Below are 21,994 nucleotides of genomic sequence, written 5' to 3' on the forward strand. Positions count from 1 at the left end.
TTTATTTTGCAACTAAATTATCAAATGTAGTTACAACAAAGTATGAATCTGATCCAGTATTAATACACATCAGGGTTCATATTTTCACCTGTAAGGGAAAAATATATATAATTTTATTATTAGAATAATACCACTCAATGGAGATGTGAAACCAAATTGGCCTGACTTGCTCAGATTTTGGATATGCATAAACACTGTGAGGCAAACGTTCACTCGGCACTAGTGTTATTTGTCAGATATGCACCTATAAGGAAAAGTCTGTTAATCATCGTTATGATTTGCACTAGAAGGTACGTATACCCATACAACTGATCCACTGTTAAGTCCCAAAACAGTTCACTGTTCATCGCAGCACTGGACAACGGATTTTATGACACTACCCTCCGCCACCACAAAATGTTTTATTTCATGTACTTGCTTCGCATAATATTTGTTGGAGACACTGGATGATCTCCACCCAGTGCATGAGCAGAGTCTTTCAAAGTCCTTATGTTAAATGAAGTTCAACGAAGAAGCAACTTTCCTCGGATCGTGACCAGCGGGTGTACTGTCAGGATCTGCTCTGCGAGTAAAGTAGGTGAGCTTCGCTCTTAGTTGTCTTAGGGATAGGTTTGCTCGTGAGGTTTCACCTCTGAAGAGCTGTCCTCCCTTGAAGTCTGAAATTCTTGGAAGATAGACCTTAAGACACTCTACTGGGCATAGAGAGATATCTTCCATCAGTGGGCAGATTCTCCAAGGACCCCATCTGTTAGTGGGTAGCTCATTCTTGGCATGAAAGGCAGGATTGGGGAAGAGGTTCAGTTCTCCTGTGTCTAGGAACTGAATATGGCCTTCGTTTCTGGATTTGGCCACTATTTCACTAACTGTATCCCCCGAGGCTATTGCAAACAGAAAGATGACTCTCTGTGTTAGATCCTTTGGAGTACAATCCTCATTGTTTAGGTTCGAAGCATAATGATAGACTTTGTCCAAGACCATGTGATGGGCTTTGGTAGGGTTGCTGGCTTAAGTCTAGCGCATGCTTTTGGAATCTTATTGAAGATTTCACTAGAGAGGTTCACCTCAAAGGCTTAAAGAAGTGGTCTAGTCAGGGCCGACTTACATGAGGTAATCATGGTGGAAGCCAGGCCTTGTTCGTGTAGATATATGAAGAATGCGAGACAGAAATCTATCGATATTTCTGTCGGTTTCCTTGTTTTCACAAAGGACACCCATTTCCTCCATGACAATTCATATTGTCTCCTTGTCGAACTTGACTTATACTCTTCGATGAAGTCAACATTATCCTTCGAGATTCCAAACTTTTTGTTCGCCGCCAGGGCGAGAAAATCATGAGATATAGGTTGTATGTTCTCGAGGATGAAGCGTAGACAGTTGACTTCTGAACCAGTTGGGATAAAACTGGGTCCGGCAGAGGAAACAGCCTCAGTTTGAATTCTAGAACTAGAGGGAACCAATTGCTTTTGGGCCACTTGAGGACCACTACTGCTGCTGTCCCTCTGAAGGATCTTAGCTTGTCGAGGACTCTTAACAGGAGATTGGTTGGTGGAAACAGGTAAATGTGATTCCACCTGTTGCAGTCGAGGGACATGGCATCCATCGCTCCTGCTTTAGGGTCCATATAAGGGGCTTGTTACAACCTACCAGGTTGTAATGCAGATTCTTTTAAGATAATTAAATTCTCATGGATTGCAGTCGGTAAAAATACGTCAGTGATAAGGAAAGACGGAAACAGAGACCCAAGAAAACTTAACAATATTTATTATAAACAAGAACAATAACTTAAATCAACCTTGTGAGATTAAATACACTTAATTATACACATTCAAGAAAACAAATAATGGTTCTCGGGAACTCACAAGAAAATAACCTAAAGCTACTACACTAAGCCCTAAACATGAGAAAATTCCAAGAGAGAAAACACTTAATAATAACGAGGTGGATCCAAATACAGCTAGCCAAAATCAATAACCTAATAATAAAAAGGAAGAAGGAAGTAGGAGATGAAAACAACGAAAACCTTAATATTCCTACCTATCTTACAAAACTAAACAATACAGAATTAAACAGTTACACAACATAGCAATAGAACTCGTATATATAGAATTAGACAATTAATAATATATATATAACTTCACCTCAAGTGAAGTACAGAAGGTGAGTTGAATACAGGGCCGTACTTAATCCATCAAGCCGCTATACTGAAGGGTAAAACTGTACGCCAGGCACTGAAGGGCAATCCACTTCCCTACACAAAAGGAACGATAATTTGTCTTACCTGGCGTCAGCCTCCCTACTTATCACCTCACGAGCCAGTTTGCTCTCACACTCGTACACAGCTGGACTGGAGGAATACGGCCAGTAAAATCAAGGTTCAGTGTCGGGAAACAGCGTCGACACAATTCCCGTACAAATCCTCCGACGGGAACAAGTAGCAGAAAACTACCGTCGCAGATGACAGAGCATCTGCTAAACACTCATCAGAAGTGCGAAGGTAATTGCCAAAGTCGTCCTCCAAGACACCATGAATGCTGAGACGGGAAATAGTGTCGGTGAGAGCTTGTCAAGGCCCGAACTGCCTTCACTGGTCGACCATGTCCACTCATCACCTTCCCAACACTCACAGCACAAAAAAAAAAAACAATCGTTAAAACGATAGTCCACTAATACACAAAGGAGGAGGAGGAGGCGCAAAAACACTATTCAACAATCGGAGAGCCACTTACATTAACACTATAGTAAACAAACAACAAAAATACTTTAACTTAAAAAGAAAAACAAGGCTGATTTAAATAAAATAAAGAAATAATTTTACGTTAACCTAATACCTTCCTCCCCCAAAACAAAAAAAAATTATTCACATAGAATACATTTTTTTTTTCCAAAATTAAATACTGTAAAAATGCTGAAATGAAAATTAATTAACAATGTTACGGAAATACAAAACCTGAAAAGAAGTTATAAATATAACAATACATATGCCAAAAAGAAAAACAAACACATAACTTCACGAAGAAGACTTACCAAATCAGAAAATGGGACTCTTAAATTAAAGGCTAAACTATACCTCCAACGAGTACAAAATAATAGGAAAAAATTGATAGACCTTACTAAGGTTGAACATACAAAAAAAGCGCACTTAACCAAACCTACATATAAACTAAACTCTAAGATAAGGACTCACTCATACGCACACCCATACTGGCCATTAGATTTTACTATGGAAAAATAGTTTTATACAAACCCAATGAAGACACGAGAAGGGCAAGGGAGGGACAAAAGCCAAGATTACATACGAGAAAGGGCATCAGGAATGTGGTTCTCCGATCCCTTAATATGTTTTATAACCAGATTGAATTCCTGCAACTGCAAAGCCCATCTCAAAATTCTCTGATTGGACCCTTTCATCCTTTCTATGAACACTAGAGGATTGTGGTCAGTCCAAATCTCTATCGGGAAGGAGAAATTGGTCACATAGGGTTTAAAATGTAACAAAGTACGAACCAAGGCCAAGGCCTCCTTCTCGATAGTTGAATACCGCCTCTCTGCTGCCAATAGTTTACGGCTAAAGTAAGACACGGGAAGTACCTCTCCAGCCCCATTTCTCTGAAAGAGAACACCTCCAATGCCCACATCACTAGCATCCACCGCGATAATGAAAGGTTTCTGAAAATCAGGGGATATTAATATTGGGTTTGATATCAGCACCAGCTTGAGTTTAATGAAAGACTCCTCACATTGAGGAGACCACGCAAATTTCTGTCCTTTCTCCAATAACTTAGTAAGCAGCTGAGCAATGTCCGGGAAGTTTCGCACAAACCTTCTATAATAACCCGTCATTCCAAGGACTCTCCGAACTTCCCTGACATTACTCGGCCTCTTCAAATTTAAAATGGCATCGAGATTGGCTTGTTTAGGGGCTACCTGACCCAAACCAACCTCATGACCCAAATAGCACACTTTGGCTTTACCAAATTCACACTTACCCAAGTTCACAACAAGACCGGCATCCCTCAAAGCTTCAAACACTTTTTTCAATCTTACTATATGAGTTTGCCAATCATTGCTGTGAACAACTAAATCATCAATATAAATCTCAGTGCCTTTCAACCCACAAATGACTCTGTTCATAAGCCTCTGAAAGGTGCATGCAGCATTTTTCATCCCAAAGGGCATCACTTTACATTCGTAAAGCCCAAAGGGAGTTACAAATGCGGAAATTTCCCGGGCTCGATCAGACAGGGGCACTTGCCAATACCCTTTCAGCAAATCCAACTTGGTTATGAATTTTGCAGACCCTATCTGATCGAGACAGTCGTCAATGCGAGGCAAAGGAAAAGAGTCATTTTTGGTACTGGCATTAACTTTACGGTAATCCACACACATTCTGTACTTTCCATCAGACTTTTTAACTAAAACTATCGGAGAGCTCCAAGGACTTATCGAAGGTTGGATGAGGTCATGTTCCAGCATATACTTTATTTCCTCCTCGACTATGTCCCTTTTCACTGGATTTAGTCGATAAGGACTCTGCTTTACGGGAGAAGCACTGCCCACATCCACATCATGCTGAAGCAACCTCGTCCTACCTGGCGAACTAAGAAATATTTCTGGAAAAGAACAGATTAAATTAATAATGTCCCTTTTCTGGGTAACTTCCAGATGGTCCAGCTCTCTTTTCAAAACCTCTAGATTTTGAACGTTATTAAAGAGAGCATCAGAAGATACCTGACCAACCAAGTCCTCAAAGTTATCCTCTGGAGACTCTACTTCTACAGACACAGGTTCACACACTATAGCTAAAGGATCCCTACCACCTGAAATATAAGATTTTAATCTATTAATATGAAAGACCCGGCACTTTCGTTTGGTCCCGGGGGCTTCAATTTCATAATTCACTTCAGACAATTTTCTCAAAACCTTCCAGGGCCCCTTATACCTTGGCTCAAGGAAATTGTCTGAGTCTGTACTCAACACCAATACCAATTCCCCAGGCTCAAACGATCGCACCTTGGTTTTCTTATCAAAATTTGATTTCATGATTACTTGGGAGGAAGACAAATTTTCTCTTGCAAATTTCCACGCAATGGCTAACTTTTTCCGTAAATTCTCTACAAATTTCATCACATTAAGTTCCTCTTTCTGCCCAGATGATAACAATTCATGAACAATTTCCAACGGACCACGTACTTTGTGCCCATAGATCAGCTCAAAGGGAGCTACACCTGTAGATGCATTTGGATGGTTCCTTATGGCAAAGAGAGCAAAGGGAAGTCCCTTCTCCCAATCCTCTCCTTGTTCATAGCAGTATTTTTTTAAAACTGATTTAAGTGTCTGGTGGAATCTTTCCACCACACCCTGACTCTCTGGATGGTAAGGTACGCTGGTAGTGCACTGAATGGCCAGTTCAGCACACTTCCCCCCTAAATACCTTACTCGTAAAATTCGTCCCACAGTCGGTCTGGATTTTACGAGGAAGTCCGTATCGGGAGAAAAATTCAACAAGCTTCTCAAATACTGCATTGGAAGTTATCTTTTTCATTGGGAATGCTTCAGGAAATCTAGAAGCTCGGTCCATGATGGTCAGGAGATGAGTAAACCCAGTCTTTGTTCTGGGCAAGGGCCCCACCACATCTATAACCAATTCCACAAAAGGTTCCCCAATTGCAGGAATAGGATTTAGAGGTGCTTTAGGGATCACTTGATTGGGCTTTCCCATCACCTGACAAACCTCACAATTACTAACAAATTGTTTCACTGATGATTTCAATCCTGGCCACCAAAAACATTTTGCTAATCTTTTGAACGTCTTAAATACTCCAAAGTGACCAGAAAAAGAATCATCATGTGACAACTTCAAAACAGACTCCCTAAATTGTGAGGGAACCACAATTTGTTCCACTCGAGAAGTTTTGTTCAGATCATGTGTAGATGGACGACTAATTCGATATAACAAACCTTTCATTACACAAAACCTCGGTTTAGTTAAATCGGCTGTGTCACCCAACTCAAAATCAAACTCTTGTTTCTGAGCCTCAATAAACGTTAAACGGTCCCAATCAAGTTGCAAGATATTACTAGTACTACTAGGACTACCTACTGGCCCGGGCCTTTCTAACTCTACTTCTAAACTACTTAAATCTAAGTCATCATCATTTATCAAATCAGCTGCCTTAGCGGAGGCCCGAGTCACCACCGTCACAGGACAAGCATTCACAGTCACAATAGGGAATAATTCCAGACCCCTATGGTCTACCATGTCATTTCCTAAAATACCATCTATATTTGGAATAGGGAGTTTCTCCACCACAGCCAACTCTGTTACCTCATTATACCCAGGGAATGATAATTCAACTTCCACCAATGGAGCTGAAACCACAGTATTCGGGAAACCTCCCAGAATCACATAATTCCCTGAATATTCAACTAAACCATTTAAAGATTCCCTTAATACTAAAGAACGAGCTGACCCTGTGTCTCGCAAAAATTTTACCTTTAGAACTCCTGAATTCGTAACCAGTCTACCAGGCCATATATATTTATCATAGAGTCATGAAGGTCTATTACCAGTTGGTTTTACATTGCTGTCATCACTACTATTCACATTGCTACCTTCCGCTACCGGTGGATTCTCAACCTTGGGGGTGTTAGGAATAGTCTTATTTGTTATTACAGATATAGGATTGTCAATATTGTTATTATTTCTCTCCAGATACCTCCTCCTGGCATTGCACTGAGCTTGATAATGTCCAGGCTTATTGCACCAAAAACAGGTCCCATTACCTTTGCTTGCATTACCAGACACTACCCTGTTTTTGGAGAAGAATCTAGAGGGCTCTCCATTTGAAATATTTCCTTGAGTCCTCTCATTCTTATAATAGGTTGGAACACCTGAATATTTTACCCTGTTGTTAGCTACATTATTAGATTTATTATTATTATCATTTGGCTTGGCAGACTGGAAATCTAGACCCTGAGACCCAAAATTGCCGGACCCTGCTCGATGGGTTAAAATAAATTCATCGGCAATCTGAGCCGCTTTACTTAGATTAGCTGCTTTCACTTCTTCCAAGTATATCCTCAGTTCTTTACTACAATATTTCTTAAATTCTTCCAATAACATTAATTCCCTCAAGGAGGAGAAAGAGACTACCTGACGACTCTTCAGCCAATTATCAAATTGCTCCTCCTTGAGTCTAGCAAACTCAACATATGAAATGGAAGCATGCTTGCTAAAATTTCTAAATTTTAGACGATAGGCCTCAGGGACAAGATCATAAGCCTTGAGGACCAACGCCTTTACTTTACCATAATCACGGGCTACGCCCTCCTCCAAAGAATTATAAACCCTGATTGCTTTGCCCACCAGCCTACACTGAATTAAGACTGTCCACATCTCGGCAGGCCAAGACAACCTGGTAGCTACCCGTTCAAATGCTTTAAAAAATTCTGGCACATCTTTTTCGTCAAATACAGGGACTAACTTCAAAGCTGCCCCTATATTAAATTTATCAACATATGGACCACAAGGAGTACTTAATTTATTAGGAACATTTTGCAATTTAGCCAACTCCAAATTTACTTTAGCCATCTCTAGTTCATGTCTCCGCACCTTCTCGTTCTCCTCAAACTCAAGTTTCACTAACTCGATCCTCTTGCAAATTAATCTATATTCATAGTCCTCTTGGGACAACACAGGCTGCACTGGGACTACATTCTCCGGGACAGATTTTTCTACAACAAATGGGTTTGTAGACACGTTAGCTTTATCTGGCAATTTAGCATTTCCTTCAAAAATAGTTCCTGTACGAGGGGGGTCCTCAAACAAAGAAAGGCCTGGATTCACACTCACATCATCAATCATACTATCCTCATGCTCTGAACCACTATCACCAACACTGTCAAAATCCCTAGCTAAATTCTCTCCTTCAGCCATACCCTGAGCTACCTTATTCTCTACAGCTAACAACAACTGGGCCTTAGTGTTCGCAGCCCTAAGTGGGACACCTAACCAGCGAGCACAACTCACCAAACACTCTTTACTTAATACAGGAAGATGCCTTAGACAATCTGCTGATCCTAAAAATTCTGCGGGATCAAAAACATATTCACCCATGATTTCAAAATTAAAGGGGGAGTAAGGCAACACACTAAACAATAACAAATATTGGTAAATTCACTGAGCACCGATCCGCCAACCAAACCACCGAGTACACCCGAGTGCAATCCTGTCACGGTCGCCAACTGTTACAACCTACCAGGTTGTAATGCAGATTCTTTTAAGATAATTAAATTCTCATGGATTGCAGTCGGTAAAAATACGTCAGTGATAAGGAAAGACGGAAACAGAGACCCAAGAAAACTTAACAATATTTATTATAAACAAGAACAATAACTTAAATCAACCTTGTGAGATTAAATACACTTATTTATACACATTCAAGAAAACAAATAATGGTTCTCGGGAACTCACAAGAAAATAACCTAAAGCTACTACACTAAGCCCTAAACATGAGAAAATTCCAAGAGAGAAAACACTTAATAATAACGAGGTGGATCCAAATACAGCTAGCCAAAATCAATAACCTAATAATAAAAAGGAAGAAGGAAGTAGGAGATGAAAACAACGAAAACCTTAATATTCCTACCTATCTTACAAAACTAAACAATACAGAATTAAACAGTTACACAACATAGCAATAGAACTCGTATATATAGAATTAGACAATTAATAATATATATATAACTTCACCTCAAGTGAAGTACAGAAGGTGAGTTGAATACAGGGCCGTACTTAATCCATTAAGCCGCTATACTGAAGGGTAAAACTGTACGCCAGGCACTGAAGGGCAATCCACTTCCCTACACAAAAGGAACGATAATTTGTCTTACCTGGCGTCAGCCTCCCTACTTATCACCTCACAAGCCAGTTTGCTCTCACACTCGTACACAGCTGGACTGGAGGAATACGGCCAGTAAAATCAAGGTTCAGTGTCGGGAAACAGCGTCGACACAATTCCCGTACAAATCCTCCGACGGGAACAAGTAGCAGAAAACTACCGTCGCAGATGACAGAGCATCTGCTAAACACTCATCAGAAGTGCGAAGGTAATTGCCAAAGTCGTCCTCCAAGACACCATGAATGCTGAGACGGGAAATAGTGTCGGTGAGAGCTTGTCAAGGCCCGAACTGCCTTCACTGGTCGACCATGTCCACTCATCACCTTCCCAACACTCACAGCAAAAAAAAAAAACAATCGTTAAAACGATAGTCCACTAATACACAAAGGAGGAGGAGGAGGCGCAAAAACACTATTCAACAATCGGAGAGCCACTTACATTAACACTATAGTAAACAAACAACAAAAATACTTTAACTTAAAAAGAAAAACAAGGCTGATTTAAATAAAATAAAGAAATAATTTTACGTTAACCTAATACCTTCCTCCCCCAAAACAAAAAAAAATTATTCACATAGAATACATTTTTTTTTTCCAAAATTAAATACTGTAAAAATGCTGAAATGAAAATTAATTAACAATGTTACGGAAATACAAAACCTGAAAAGAAGTTATAAATATAACAATACATATGCCAAAAAGAAAAACAAACACATAACTTCACGAAGAAGACTTACCAAATCAGAAAATGGGACTCTTAAATTAAAGGCTAAACTATACCTCCAACGAGTACAAAATAATAGGAAAAAATTGATAGACCTTACTAAGGTTGAACATACAAAAAAAGCGCACTTAACCAAACCTACATATAAACTAAACTCTAAGATAAGGACTCACTCATACGCACACCCATACTGGCCATTAGATTTTACTATGGAAAAATAGTTTTATACAAACCCAATGAAGACACGAGAAGGGCAAGGGAGGGACAAAAGCCAAGATTACATACGAGAAAGGGCATCAGGAATGCGGTTCTCCGATCCCTTAATATGTTTTATAACCAGATTGAATTCCTGCAACTGCAAAGCCCATCTCAAAATTCTCTGATTGGACCCTTTCATCCTTTCTATGATCACTAGAGGATTGTGGTCAGTCCAAATCTCTATCGGGAAGGAGAAATGGGTCACATAGGGTTTAAAATGTAACAAAGTACGAACCAAGGCCAAGGCCTCCTTCTCGATAGTTGAATACCGCCTCTCTGCTGCCAATAGTTTACGGCTAAAGTAAGACACGGGAAGTACCTCTCCAGCCCCATTTCTCTGAAAGAGAACACCTCCAATGCCCACATCACTAGCATCCACCGCGATAATGAAAGGTTTCTGAAAATCAGGGGATATTAATATTGGGTTTGATATCAGCACCAGCTTGAGTTTAATGAAAGACTCCTCACATTGAGGAGACCACGCAAATTTCTGTCCTTTCTCCAATAACTTAGTAAGCAGCTGAGCAATGTCCGGGAAGTTTCGCACAAACCTTCTATAATAACCCGTCATTCCAAGGACTCTCCGAACTTCCCTGACATTACTCGGCCTCTTCAAATTTAAAATGGCATCGAGATTGGCTTGTTTAGGGGCTACCTGACCCAAACCAACCTCATGACCCAAATAGCACACTTTGGCTTTACCAAATTCACACTTACCCAAGTTCACAACAAGACCGGCATCCCTCAAAGCTTCAAACACTTTTTTCAATCTTACTATATGAGTTTGCCAATCATTGCTGTGAACAACTAAATCATCAATATAAATCTCAGTGCCTTTCAACCCACAAATGACTCTGTTCATAAGCCTCTGAAAGGTGCATGCAGCATTTTTCATCCCAAAGGGCATCACTTTACATTCGTAAAGCCCAAAGGGAGTTACAAATGCGGAAATTTCCCGGGCTCGATCAGACAGGGGCACTTGCCAATACCCTTTCAGCAAATCCAACTTGGTTATGAATTTTGCAGACCCTATCTGATCGAGACAGTCGTCAATGCGAGGCAAAGGAAAAGAGTCATTTTTGGTACTGGCATTAACTTTACGGTAATCCACACACATTCTGTACTTTCCATCAGACTTTTTAACTAAAACTATCGGAGAGCTCCAAGGACTTATCGAAGGTTGGATGAGGTCATGTTTCAGCATATACTTTATTTCCTCCTCGACTATGTCCCTTTTCACTGGATTTAGTCGATAAGGACTCTGCTTTACGGGAGAAGCACTGCCCACATCCACATCATGCTGAAGCAACCTCGTCCTACCTGGCGAACTAAGAAATATTTCTGGAAAAGAACAGATTAAATTAATAATGTCCCTTTTCTGGGTAACTTCCAGATGGTCCAGCTCTCTTTTCAAAACCTCTAGATTTTGAACGTTATTAAAGAGAGCATCAGAAGATACCTGACCAACCAAGTCCTCAAAGTTATCCTCTGGAGACTCTACTTCTACAGACACAGGTTCACACACTATAGCTAAAGGATCCCTACCACCTGAAATATAAGATTTTAATCTATTAATATGAAAGACCCGGCACTTTCGTTTGGTCCCGGGGGCTTCAATTTCATAATTCACTTCAGACAATTTTCTCAAAACCTTCCAGGGCCCCTTATACCTTGGCTCAAGGAAATTGTCTGAGTCTGTACTCAACACCAATACCAATTCCCCAGGCTCAAACGATCGCACCTTGGTTTTCTTATCAAAATTTGATTTCATGATTACTTGGGAGGAAGCCAAATTTTCTCTTGCAAATTTCCACGCAATGGCTAACTTTTTCCGTAAATTCTCTACAAATTTCATCACATTAAGTTCCTCTTTCTGCCCAGATGATAACAATTCATGAAAAATTTCCAACGGACCACGTACTTTGTGCCCATAGATCAGCTCAAAGGGAGCTACACCTGTAGATGCATTTGGATGGTTCCTTATGGCAAAGAGAGCAAAGGGAAGTCCCTTCTCCCAATCCTCTCCTTGTTCATAGCAGTATTTTTTTAAAACTGATTTAAGTGTCTGGTGGAATCTTTCCACCACACCCTGACTCTCTGGATGGTAAGGTACGCTGGTAGTGCACTGAATGGCCAGTTCAGCACACTTACCCCTAAATACCTTACTCGTAAAATTCGTCCCACAGTCGGTCTGAATTTTACGAGGAAGTCCGTATCGGGAGAAAAATTCAACAAGCTTCTCAAATACTTCATTGGAAGTTATCTTTTTCATTGGGAATGCTTCAGGAAATCTAGAAGCTCGGTCCATGATGGTCAGGAGATGAGTAAACCCAGTCTTTGTTCTGGGCAAAGGCCCCACCACATCTATAACCAATTCCACAAAATGTTCCCCAATTGCAGGAATAGGATTTAGAGGTGCTTTAGGGATCACTTGATTGGGCTTTCCCATCACCTGACAAACCTCACAATTACTAACAAATTGTTTCACTGATGATTTCAATCCTGGCCACCAAAAACATTTTGCTAATCTTTTGAACGTCTTAAATACTCCAAAGTGACCAGAAAAAGAATCATCATGTGACAACTTCAAAACAGACTCCCTAAATTGTGAGGGAACCACAATTTGTTCCACTCGAGAAGTTTTGTTCAGATCATGTGTAGATGGACGACTAATTCGATATAACAAACCTTTCATTACACAAAACCTTTCATTACACAAAACCTCGGTTTAGTTAAATCGGCTGTGTCACCCAACTCAAAATCAAACTCTTGTTTCTGAGCCTCAATAAACGTTAAACGGTCCCAATCAAGTTGCAAGATATTACTAGTACTACTAGGACTACCTACTGGCCCGGGCCTTTCTAACTCTACTTCTAAACTACTTAAATCTAAGTCATCATCATTTATCAAATCAGCTGCCTTAGCGGAGGCCCGAGTCACCACCGTCACAGGACAAGCATTCACAGTCACAATAGGGAATAATTCCAGACCCCTATGGTCTACCATGTCATTTCCTAAAATACCATCTATATTTGGAATAGGGAGTTTCTCCACCACAGCCAACTCTGTTACCTCATTATACCCAGGGAATGATAATTCAACTTCCACCAATGGAGCTGAAACCACAGTATTCGGGAAACCTCCCAGAATCACATAATTCCCTGAATATTCAACTAAACCATTTAAAGATTCCCTTAATACTAAAGAACGAGCTGACCCTGTGTCTCGCAAAAATTTTACCTTTAGAACTCCTGAATTCGTAACCAGTCTACCAGGCCATATATATTTATCATAGAGTCATGAAGGTCTATTACCAGTTGGTTTTACATTGCTGTCATCACTACTATTCACATTGCTACCTTCCGCTACCGGTGGATTCTCAACCTTGGGGGTGTTAGGAATAGTCTTATTTGTTATTACAGATATAGGATTGTCAATATTGTTATTATTTCTCTCCAGATACCTCCTCCTGGCATTGCACTGAGCTTGATAATGTCCAGGCTTATTGCACCAAAAACAGGTCCCATTACCTTTGCTTGCATTACCAGACACTACCCTGTTTTTGGAGAAGAATCTAGAGGGCTCTCCATTTGAAATATTTCCTTGAGTCCTCTCATTCTTATAATAGGTTGGAACACCTGAATATTTTACCCTGTTGTTAGCTACATTATTAGATTTATTATTATTATCATTTGGCTTGGCAGACTGGAAATCTAGACCCTGAGACCCAAAATTGCCGGACCCTGCTCGATGGGTTAAAATAAATTCATCGGCAATCTGAGCCGCTTTACTTAGATTAGCTGCTTTCACTTCTTCCAAGTATATCCTCAGTTCTTTACTACAATATTTCTTAAATTCTTCCAATAACATTAATTCCCTCAAGGAGGAGAAAGAGACTATCTGACGACTCTTCAGCCAATTATCAAATTGCTCCTCCTTGAGTCTAGCAAACTCAACATATGAAATGGAAGCATGCTTGCTAAAATTTCTAAATTTTAGACGATAGGCCTCAGGGACAAGATCATAAGCCTTGAGGACCAACGCCTTTACTTTACCATAATCACGGGCTACGCCCTCCTCCAAAGAATTATAAACCCTGATTGCTTTGCCCACCAGCCTACACTGAATTAAGACTGTCCACATCTCGGCAGGCCAAGACAACCTGGTAGCTACCCGTTCAAATGCTTTAAAAAATTCTGGCACATCTTTTTCGTCAAATACAGGGACTAACTTCAAAGCTGCCCCTATATTAAATTTATCAACATATGGACCACAAGGAGTACTTAATTTATTAGGAACATTTTGCAATTTAGCCAACTCCAAATTTACTTTAGCCATCTCTAGTTCATGTCTCCGCACCTTCTCGTTCTCCTCAAACTCAAGTTTCACTAACTCGATCCTCTTGCAAATTAATCTATATTCATAGTCCTCTTGGGACAACACAGGCTGCACTGGGACTACATTCTCCGGGACAGATTTTTCTACAACAAATGGGTTTGTAGACACGTTAGCTTTATCTGGCAATTTAGCATTTCCTTCAAAAATAGTTCCTGTACGAGGGGGGTCCTCAAACAAAGAAAGGCCTGGATTCACACTCACATCATCAATCATACTATCCTCATGCTCTGAACCACTATCACCAACACTGTCAAAATCCCTAGCTAAATTCTCTCCTTCAGCCATACCCTGAGCTACCTTATTCTCTACAGCTAACAACAACTGGGCCTTAGTGTTCGCAGCCCTAAGTGGGACACCTAACCAGCGAGCACAACTCACCAAACACTCTTTACTTAATACAGGAAGATGCCTTAGACAATCTGCTGATCCTAAAAATTCTGCGGGATCAAAAACATATTCACCCATGATTTCAAAATTAAAGGGGGAGTAAGGCAACACACTAAACAATAACGAATATTGGTAAATTCACTGAGCACCGATCCGCCAACCAAACCACCGAGTACACCCGAGTGCAATCCTGTCACGGTCGCCAACTGTTACAACCTACCAGGTTGTAATGCAGATTCTTTTAAGATAATTAAATTCTCATGGATTGCAGTCGGTAAAAATACGTCAGTGATAAGGAAAGACGGAAACAGAGACCCAAGAAAACTTAACAATATTTATTATAAACAAGAACAATAACTTAAATCAACCTTGTGAGATTAAATACACTTAATTATACACATTCAAGAAAACAAATAATGGTTCTCGGGAACTCACAAGAAAATAACCTAAAGCTACTACACTAAGCCCTAAACATGAGAAAATTCCAAGAGAGAAAACACTTAATAATAACGAGGTGGATCCAAATACAGCTAGCCAAAATCAATAACCTAATAATAAAAAGGAAGAAGGAAGTAGGAGATGAAAACAACGAAAACCTTAATATTCCTACCTATCTTACAAAACTAAACAATACAGAATTAAACAGTTACACAACATAGCAATAGAACTCGTATATATAGAATTAGACAATTAATAATATATATATAACTTCACCTCAAGTGAAGTACAGAAGGTGAGTTGAATACAGGGCCGTACTTAATCCATCAAGCCGCTATACTGAAGGGTAAAACTGTACGCCAGGCACTGAAGGGCAATCCACTTCCCTACACAAAAGGAACGATAATTTGTCTTACCTGGCGTCAGCCTCCCTACTTATCACCTCACGAGCCAGTTTGCTCTCACACTCGTACACAGCTGGACTGGAGGAATACGGCCAGTAAAATCAAGGTTCAGTGTCGGGAAACAGCGTCGACACAATTCCCGTACAAATCCTCCGACGGGAACAAGTAGCAGAAAACTACCGTCGCAGATGACAGAGCATCTGCTAAACACTCATCAGAAGTGCGAAGGTAATTGCCAAAGTCGTCCTCCAAGACACCATGAATGCTGAGACGGGAAATAGTGTCGGTGAGAGCTTGTCAAGGCCCGAACTGCCTTCACTGGTCGACCATGTCCACTCATCACCTTCCCAACACTCACAGCAAAAAAAAAAAAAACAATCGTTAAAACGATAGTCCACTAATACACAAAGGAGGAGGAGGAGGCGCAAAAACACTATTCAACAATCGGAGAGCCACTTACATTAACACTATAGTAAACAAACAACAAAAATACTTCAACTTAAAAAGAAAAACAAGGCTGATTTAAATAAAATAAAGAAATAATTTTACGTTAACCTAATAGGGCTACTACGTAAGGAGGTAGTTTCTTCCTGTCGCTCGTTGCGAAGAGGTCGATCTGTAGTTCCGGGACTTTTTCCGAGATGAAGGAAAATGAGTCTGTGTCTAGGGACCATTCTGTCTTTATGGGCTTTCACCTGGATAGAGCGCCCCCCGTCACATTGTGGAACCCTTGTAGGTGAACTGCTGATAGGTGCCATCCCCTCTTCCTTGCCAGGTAGAAGATGGCTAGTATCACATGGTTGATGTGAGGCGATCTCAAACCTTGTCGATTTAGTCATTTTACTATTACTTCGTTGTCCAGGATCAATGTAATGTGGATTGCTCTGCGAGGAGATAGTTTCTTCAACGTCAAGAAAACTGCCATAGCTTCTAAGATGTTGATATGAAAGGTTTTGAACTGGTGCGACCAATTCCCTTGGACTTTTATCTCGTGAGATTAACCTCCCCATCCTTCCAAGGGGGCGTCCGTGTGTATCACCACTGATGGTTGTGGTGGTTGCAGGGGAATTGTCCGTGCTAGGCTCTTGGCTGTTGACCACGGCCTTAACTGCATGCGCAATAGGGTCAGGGTCAACCTTAGTTTATTTTTTCAAGCTTTTGATGCATATCGTCTCCAGACTTCTGACGCACTTTTTAGACGTGCTTTTAGCACCGGTCTGTCACTGCTGCAAACTCGAGAGAGCCCGATACTCTTTCCTGTTGACGTCTAGAAATCCTCTTGTGACGGATTAGTCTCTTGACAGCTCCCGCTATCTCTCTCCTCTTCTTGGAAGGAATGGAGAGGTGATGTAACTTTAAGTGCTATTGGATTCCTAACCATTGGAACTTGTGAGCTGGAGAAAGGTGAGACTTCTTGCGATTGATCTTGAAGCCCAGGTGTTCCCGGAACTGGATCACCTTTTTGCCTGCTTGCAGACAAGTAGTCTTGGATGCTGCCCATTTTAGCCAATCGTCAAGATACGCTACCACTTGAACTCCTTCGGAGCGTAGCTGCTGGACGATTGTGTCTTCTAGCTTCATGAATATCTTTTGGGCTGTGTTCAGTCTGAAGGGCATTGCTCTGAAGACAAACTTCTTCTCCCGTAGCTTGAATCATAGGTAGGAGGAAAAGGGGCGGCTGACTGGCAGATGCCAGTAATCATCTACCAGGTCTATTGAGACTGTGTATGCCCCTTTCAGTAGAAGGGTCCTTATGTGTTGCAAAGTAAGCATTTGGAAATTGTTATTCTTGATGAACATCTTAAGTGGAGACAGGTCTAGAATGACTCTAAGTTTGTCTTAGTCTTTCTTGGGAACACAAAACAGCCTTCCCTGGAATTTGATGGACTTTGCTTTCCTTATTACCTTCTTGTGCAAGAGTTCTGAGGTATATCTTTCCAATGAGGGGGTGGAGTGTTGGAAGAATTCTGGAAAACCAGGTGGAGTTCTGTTCCATTTCCACCCAAGTCCATTCATGATTAGGCAGTGGCCCCAGGGATTGAATCTCCAACGATCCCAAAAGTGGTACAGTCGGCCCCCTACCTGGAGCCCCTCATTGTTTGGGGGTCTCGAGGACTTGTTTCCGTGAACACGTCCCCCTCGGCCCCGAGAGGGGTTTCCGGAGGAACTTCTCTTTGGGTCTTTTCCTTTGTGAGGGTGAAAGGTAGTCGACTGCCTCTCAAAGCCAGAGTTAAATGTTAGCGACTGGGCTACCAGTTGTTGAGGGACCATATGGAAGGTGTCTGAGGCTGGGCTACCAGTTGTGGCATCGTGGTCATGGTCACGGCAGGAAGTTACGCAGGTCTATGTGGTCTCCTTGCCTTTTTGTTCTTAGGCTTGGGACCTCTGTCTGAGGAAGATTTCCTCTTTGAGGTCATGCCTCACTTTTGGAGAAGGTTCCTATTCTCCGTGGCTGCTCTGGCTATGACCTCTCGGACCATTTCCTGTGTGTGAAATGTCTCTACCTCAGATGCACGATGAAATCAGCTTCCTGGGTTCATGTTTTACGGTCGCTGAGGCAAACACGAAATCTCTGCAGGCGCTCCTTGCTCTGAGGAAAGCATATAAGTCTTTCACAAGGGTCCCATGTGAGACTTAGCCAAGAAAATGTACATTTCTGGGGCGTTATGTAGGCCTGCGCTCATTTCCAAGCAGTTCTGATTAGAAAGGGAGGCCGCAAGTCTCTCTTTCGTCTCCTGTTCCCTCTTTAGATGATGGTCTGGTAACTTCAGAAGTTTGTCATTGAACTACTGGCCTGCTATCTCTGGATCCAACTTCGAGACAGAGAAGGTTAGGTGGACATCTTTCCACTTCTCCTCGCAGACAGGCATTGCTAGAGAGAATGGTTGGCATTCCTCTAGAGTTGGGCAGGGTTTGCCCTCTTCGACTGCCTTGATGGCAAAGTCTAGTGCTTTCTCCAAAAAGGGGAAGGAGTTGGAGGAAGGGGCAAGAAAGGTGGGGTTTCTCTTGCTCAGTGCTGAGACCTTGGTTGGTGTACCCGGCTCCTTTCAAGGCTTCTAGGAGGATGGCTTGTGCCTTGTCTTGCTTGAACACAATGATTTCTTTAGGTACTTGTTCCTCACGGGATGCATGTTCATCCCGCAGTCTCACGTAACAGTCTGGGTAAGCCAAAAAGCTAGGCCAGAACTCGAGATCTTCGATTAGTTTGGCTCCCAACTTCTCTGAAACGAATAATTTCCCATTCATCATGGGCATATGCTCTGCACACCTCCATGGGCTGGTTTTGGAGCAGTGAGGGAGATCCAACACTCTAAGGGGCTTCTTAGTGACGCCCCTGGAAGGTCCAGGGCCGTTCCCCCTTTCCTGTAGCAGTATCTGCTCTTGATTGATAGACTGCTTCATCGTCTCCTGTTCTTTCTGGAACGATCCCAACATTCGCTGGATTGACGTGAGGATTGATTCGCTATTGTCAACCTGTGCAGTTGGTTGAGGAGTTGGGACTGAAGAGGTTGATGCCATAGGTTGGTATGCCGTCACGGTGAACTGAGGGTCTTCAGATACCGTTGAAACTGATCCTTCTTCCTCTGCTTGTGGTTGTTCCACGTCTTCTTCAGGGCCTCCTTGCAGTAGGTCCTGTTCCGTGTCAGTGGACACTTCTGACATCCTTTCTTGGTGGATGTCCATGCCTTCCAGTGCCTTGTTTATGTCCGCATCGATCTTCAGTTGTACAAGAGGAGGCTGGACCTGTTCCTGGGGCACTACCGCGTTTGGTAGAGCATTGGGAAAAAGGAGTCACCTTAGGGAGTCGTTGGGTAGGTATGGTCCCGGAGAGTTCTTTTAGAACCCTCTTACCCAGTAGTGAAGGGTCTCCCTCGCTGTGTCACTAGTCTCTATGTTGACTTAGAGGGCTTCTCCGAAGCCGTTGGCCAGCAGGGTTGAGCAGATGGGGCAACCCTTTGGGTCCCAATACTTCAGGACTCCTGAGACAATACAGCAGTGGGCATGAGTCCTGCACATCGTGTATCCTCAAAAGTCTTTGTCCTTGTGGTTGCAGAACAAGGCTGCACACTTCTCCATTGGCTCCTCCTTTAAAGGAAAAGGGTTCAATGTGTATCATGGTTTTATATCATTGATATAAAATCATAAACTTTTATTAACAATAGTAATCACTATTGTATATAATAGCTTGGGATAGTAAGCTTGAAAAGAAGTAGAAAAGACACATATCTGAATTTCCTCTCCCAGGCCTTTGCTGAGACCTCCGTCAGTAATAATATTGGGTTTCCCTGGTAGGGAGAATACAAGGTAGAAGAAACTCTAGGAACTAGAGATAGAGTTAGTAAGTGTCTATAATTACATTATTCACCTCTATTATATATTAATACTGATCGATGATTTTCAGGGCCCTGATGATCGAAAAAATCATCTGGGTGTTGAGGGAGTACTCAAACCTCAACATATTATCGTGATCCCAGCAATAAACTGCGATAGGAAACACAGATTAAGTTAGAAAACATGTGCACTACTGTAAAATTATATATTGTAGTTCAGCCGGCGGCACTGCCGGGGTTATGTTAGTACCTGGTGGCACTAACTGATAGAGAGAGAAAAAGCATTAAGGTTTAGCACAACAATTAGAAGTGTAGGAGGACTATCAGGCCGCCTATTGTCTCCTTGCCTGAAATGGGGTTCCAATGGAAGGAGTGAGAATCTCTCTGAATCTGGCTTCCACCCATCCACAAAAGGCCTGTCGCCGGCTATACCGCCGGCGGTAAAATTTGCGGAAGGCAGTCCAGGGAGGGCTGAGGACTTCCCAAAGTAGGTTAGGTTTCCCACCAGCAGCCATCAGGGTTGTCTGAATCTTCCCCCCAATGATATTCACTTCCTGTGAAGGAAGGAAGTAAGGGGGAAGGTAGCTGAGGCGGCTGAGCTAACTGCCGCTGGCAGGGCACCTGCCAGTAACACAGTCAACCTAGCAAGCCGGGTATGACTGTCAGAATACCGGTGAAAGAGTATTGTGACGGCTATGACGTCACTAAAGGACAAAAGGGCGAGTGGTAAGGGTCTTATAGTTCACTGGAATGAGAGGTGGCGGCAGGTATGCTGCCTACCTTCATCAGTGAGCTGAGGAAGCATGGCTTCCTGTGCTGACGACATCGTCGGCGGCAGAGGAAACACGGTTCCTTTCCTGGTGACATCGTTGGTAGCAAGACAAGGTCAACCTGAAGTATTCACTATCTAACTCAAAGTCGGTGGTAGCAACAACTCTCTTCTACTCAACGGTAATGAAGAAAGACTGGTTGCTGCCTGTAGCGGCGGCGGCACTCAGGGAGAGAGGAAGGGTTTAGCCTCTATTCTTTGAAAGAGAATGTATATCACACCTTATCCATAGATTCTAGAGAAAGTAAGTTCTCATCCGAATCAGTAAGGAACATTAGGGTGAGGCTAAACGTGGGGAAATACTTTACTAACGTATATATGAGCGAGAGTAGCCTAGCTCTGGTAGGATCCCCGGCCAATGTTGGTACCACCGTTGTGCCCGCCGCATACGAAAAGTAAAGTTACATAATAGAAAGAGGAATGATATATGCGTATGCAAAATCTTCGCTTGTATAATTTTCCTAACTAGCTAATATCATAGCTCAATACCAAGAATTGTCACCCTACTGAATAAATAAAATGCAATAGTAACGGGCGACTCCAGTAGTAAAATGGCTGCCTCTGGTTCTTAGCAACGGTCAACTAAACACACTTAAATTATTGTAATTTAACTATGAGAAGGGAGCCTAAAATTATACACAGGAAAAAACTAATAATGAACTTTCCAGAAAATGAAGAGGCTGGAGATTGCATGATGATTATCCCGAAAACTTGCAATAAAACACTGGGATAACTCTGGGAGAACACCTAGTTTATAGCGCTTCAAGTAAAGGAATGTCAGCCGGTAGTAGTATGGATAGGAGGTCCACCCGGTACCTAGAAAGGCACCCACTTCTTTCGCCACTCTTCCCCCCTTACATCAAAGAGTTAAATCTATTCGGGGTGAAGATTGCTATGTGTTGTATCTAAAAAATACGTCCATTGATATTATGCGAGGTCCTTAATTGGATACTCGCGCCAGGAGATAGAATCCTAGAGACCTTCGTCTTATTTCTCTGGGAGTATCACTGTAGCAAATATCCCTCAGAGGGCTACCTAAAGGAACCCTTCCATCAGGACGAAATGGCCCGAGCCAAGAAAAGCTTTTACCATCATTGGTCAAGTGTCTAGTAACCATGACTTACCTCTTCTTGGATCCAAATTGATCAAATCATCAAAGTAAGGGATAGCACAATCCTGCAACCACTTCTTAACACTACGGGCACTATGACACAGAGCACCGTCTTGCATAAAGAACTCTGCCCCCGATTTCTCAAAACTGCTTTCTAAAACGTCATTCAATAATTCATAATAATTATACTGGTTCATCATTTGATTCTTTGGCAA

General features: G+C 41.9%; 1 pseudogene; it reads right to left on the reverse strand.

Moving 5' to 3' along the window:
* Window positions 1-19,391: 19,391 nt before the first annotated feature.
* The window catches only part of LOC137624691 (uncharacterized), a 46,526-nt pseudogene continuing 43,923 nt past the window's right edge, over window positions 19,392-21,994 (reverse strand).

Source organism: Palaemon carinicauda, chromosome 31 (assembly GCF_036898095.1).
Source record: "Palaemon carinicauda isolate YSFRI2023 chromosome 31, ASM3689809v2, whole genome shotgun sequence".
NCBI classification, from domain to species: Eukaryota; Metazoa; Arthropoda; class Malacostraca; order Decapoda; family Palaemonidae; genus Palaemon; species Palaemon carinicauda.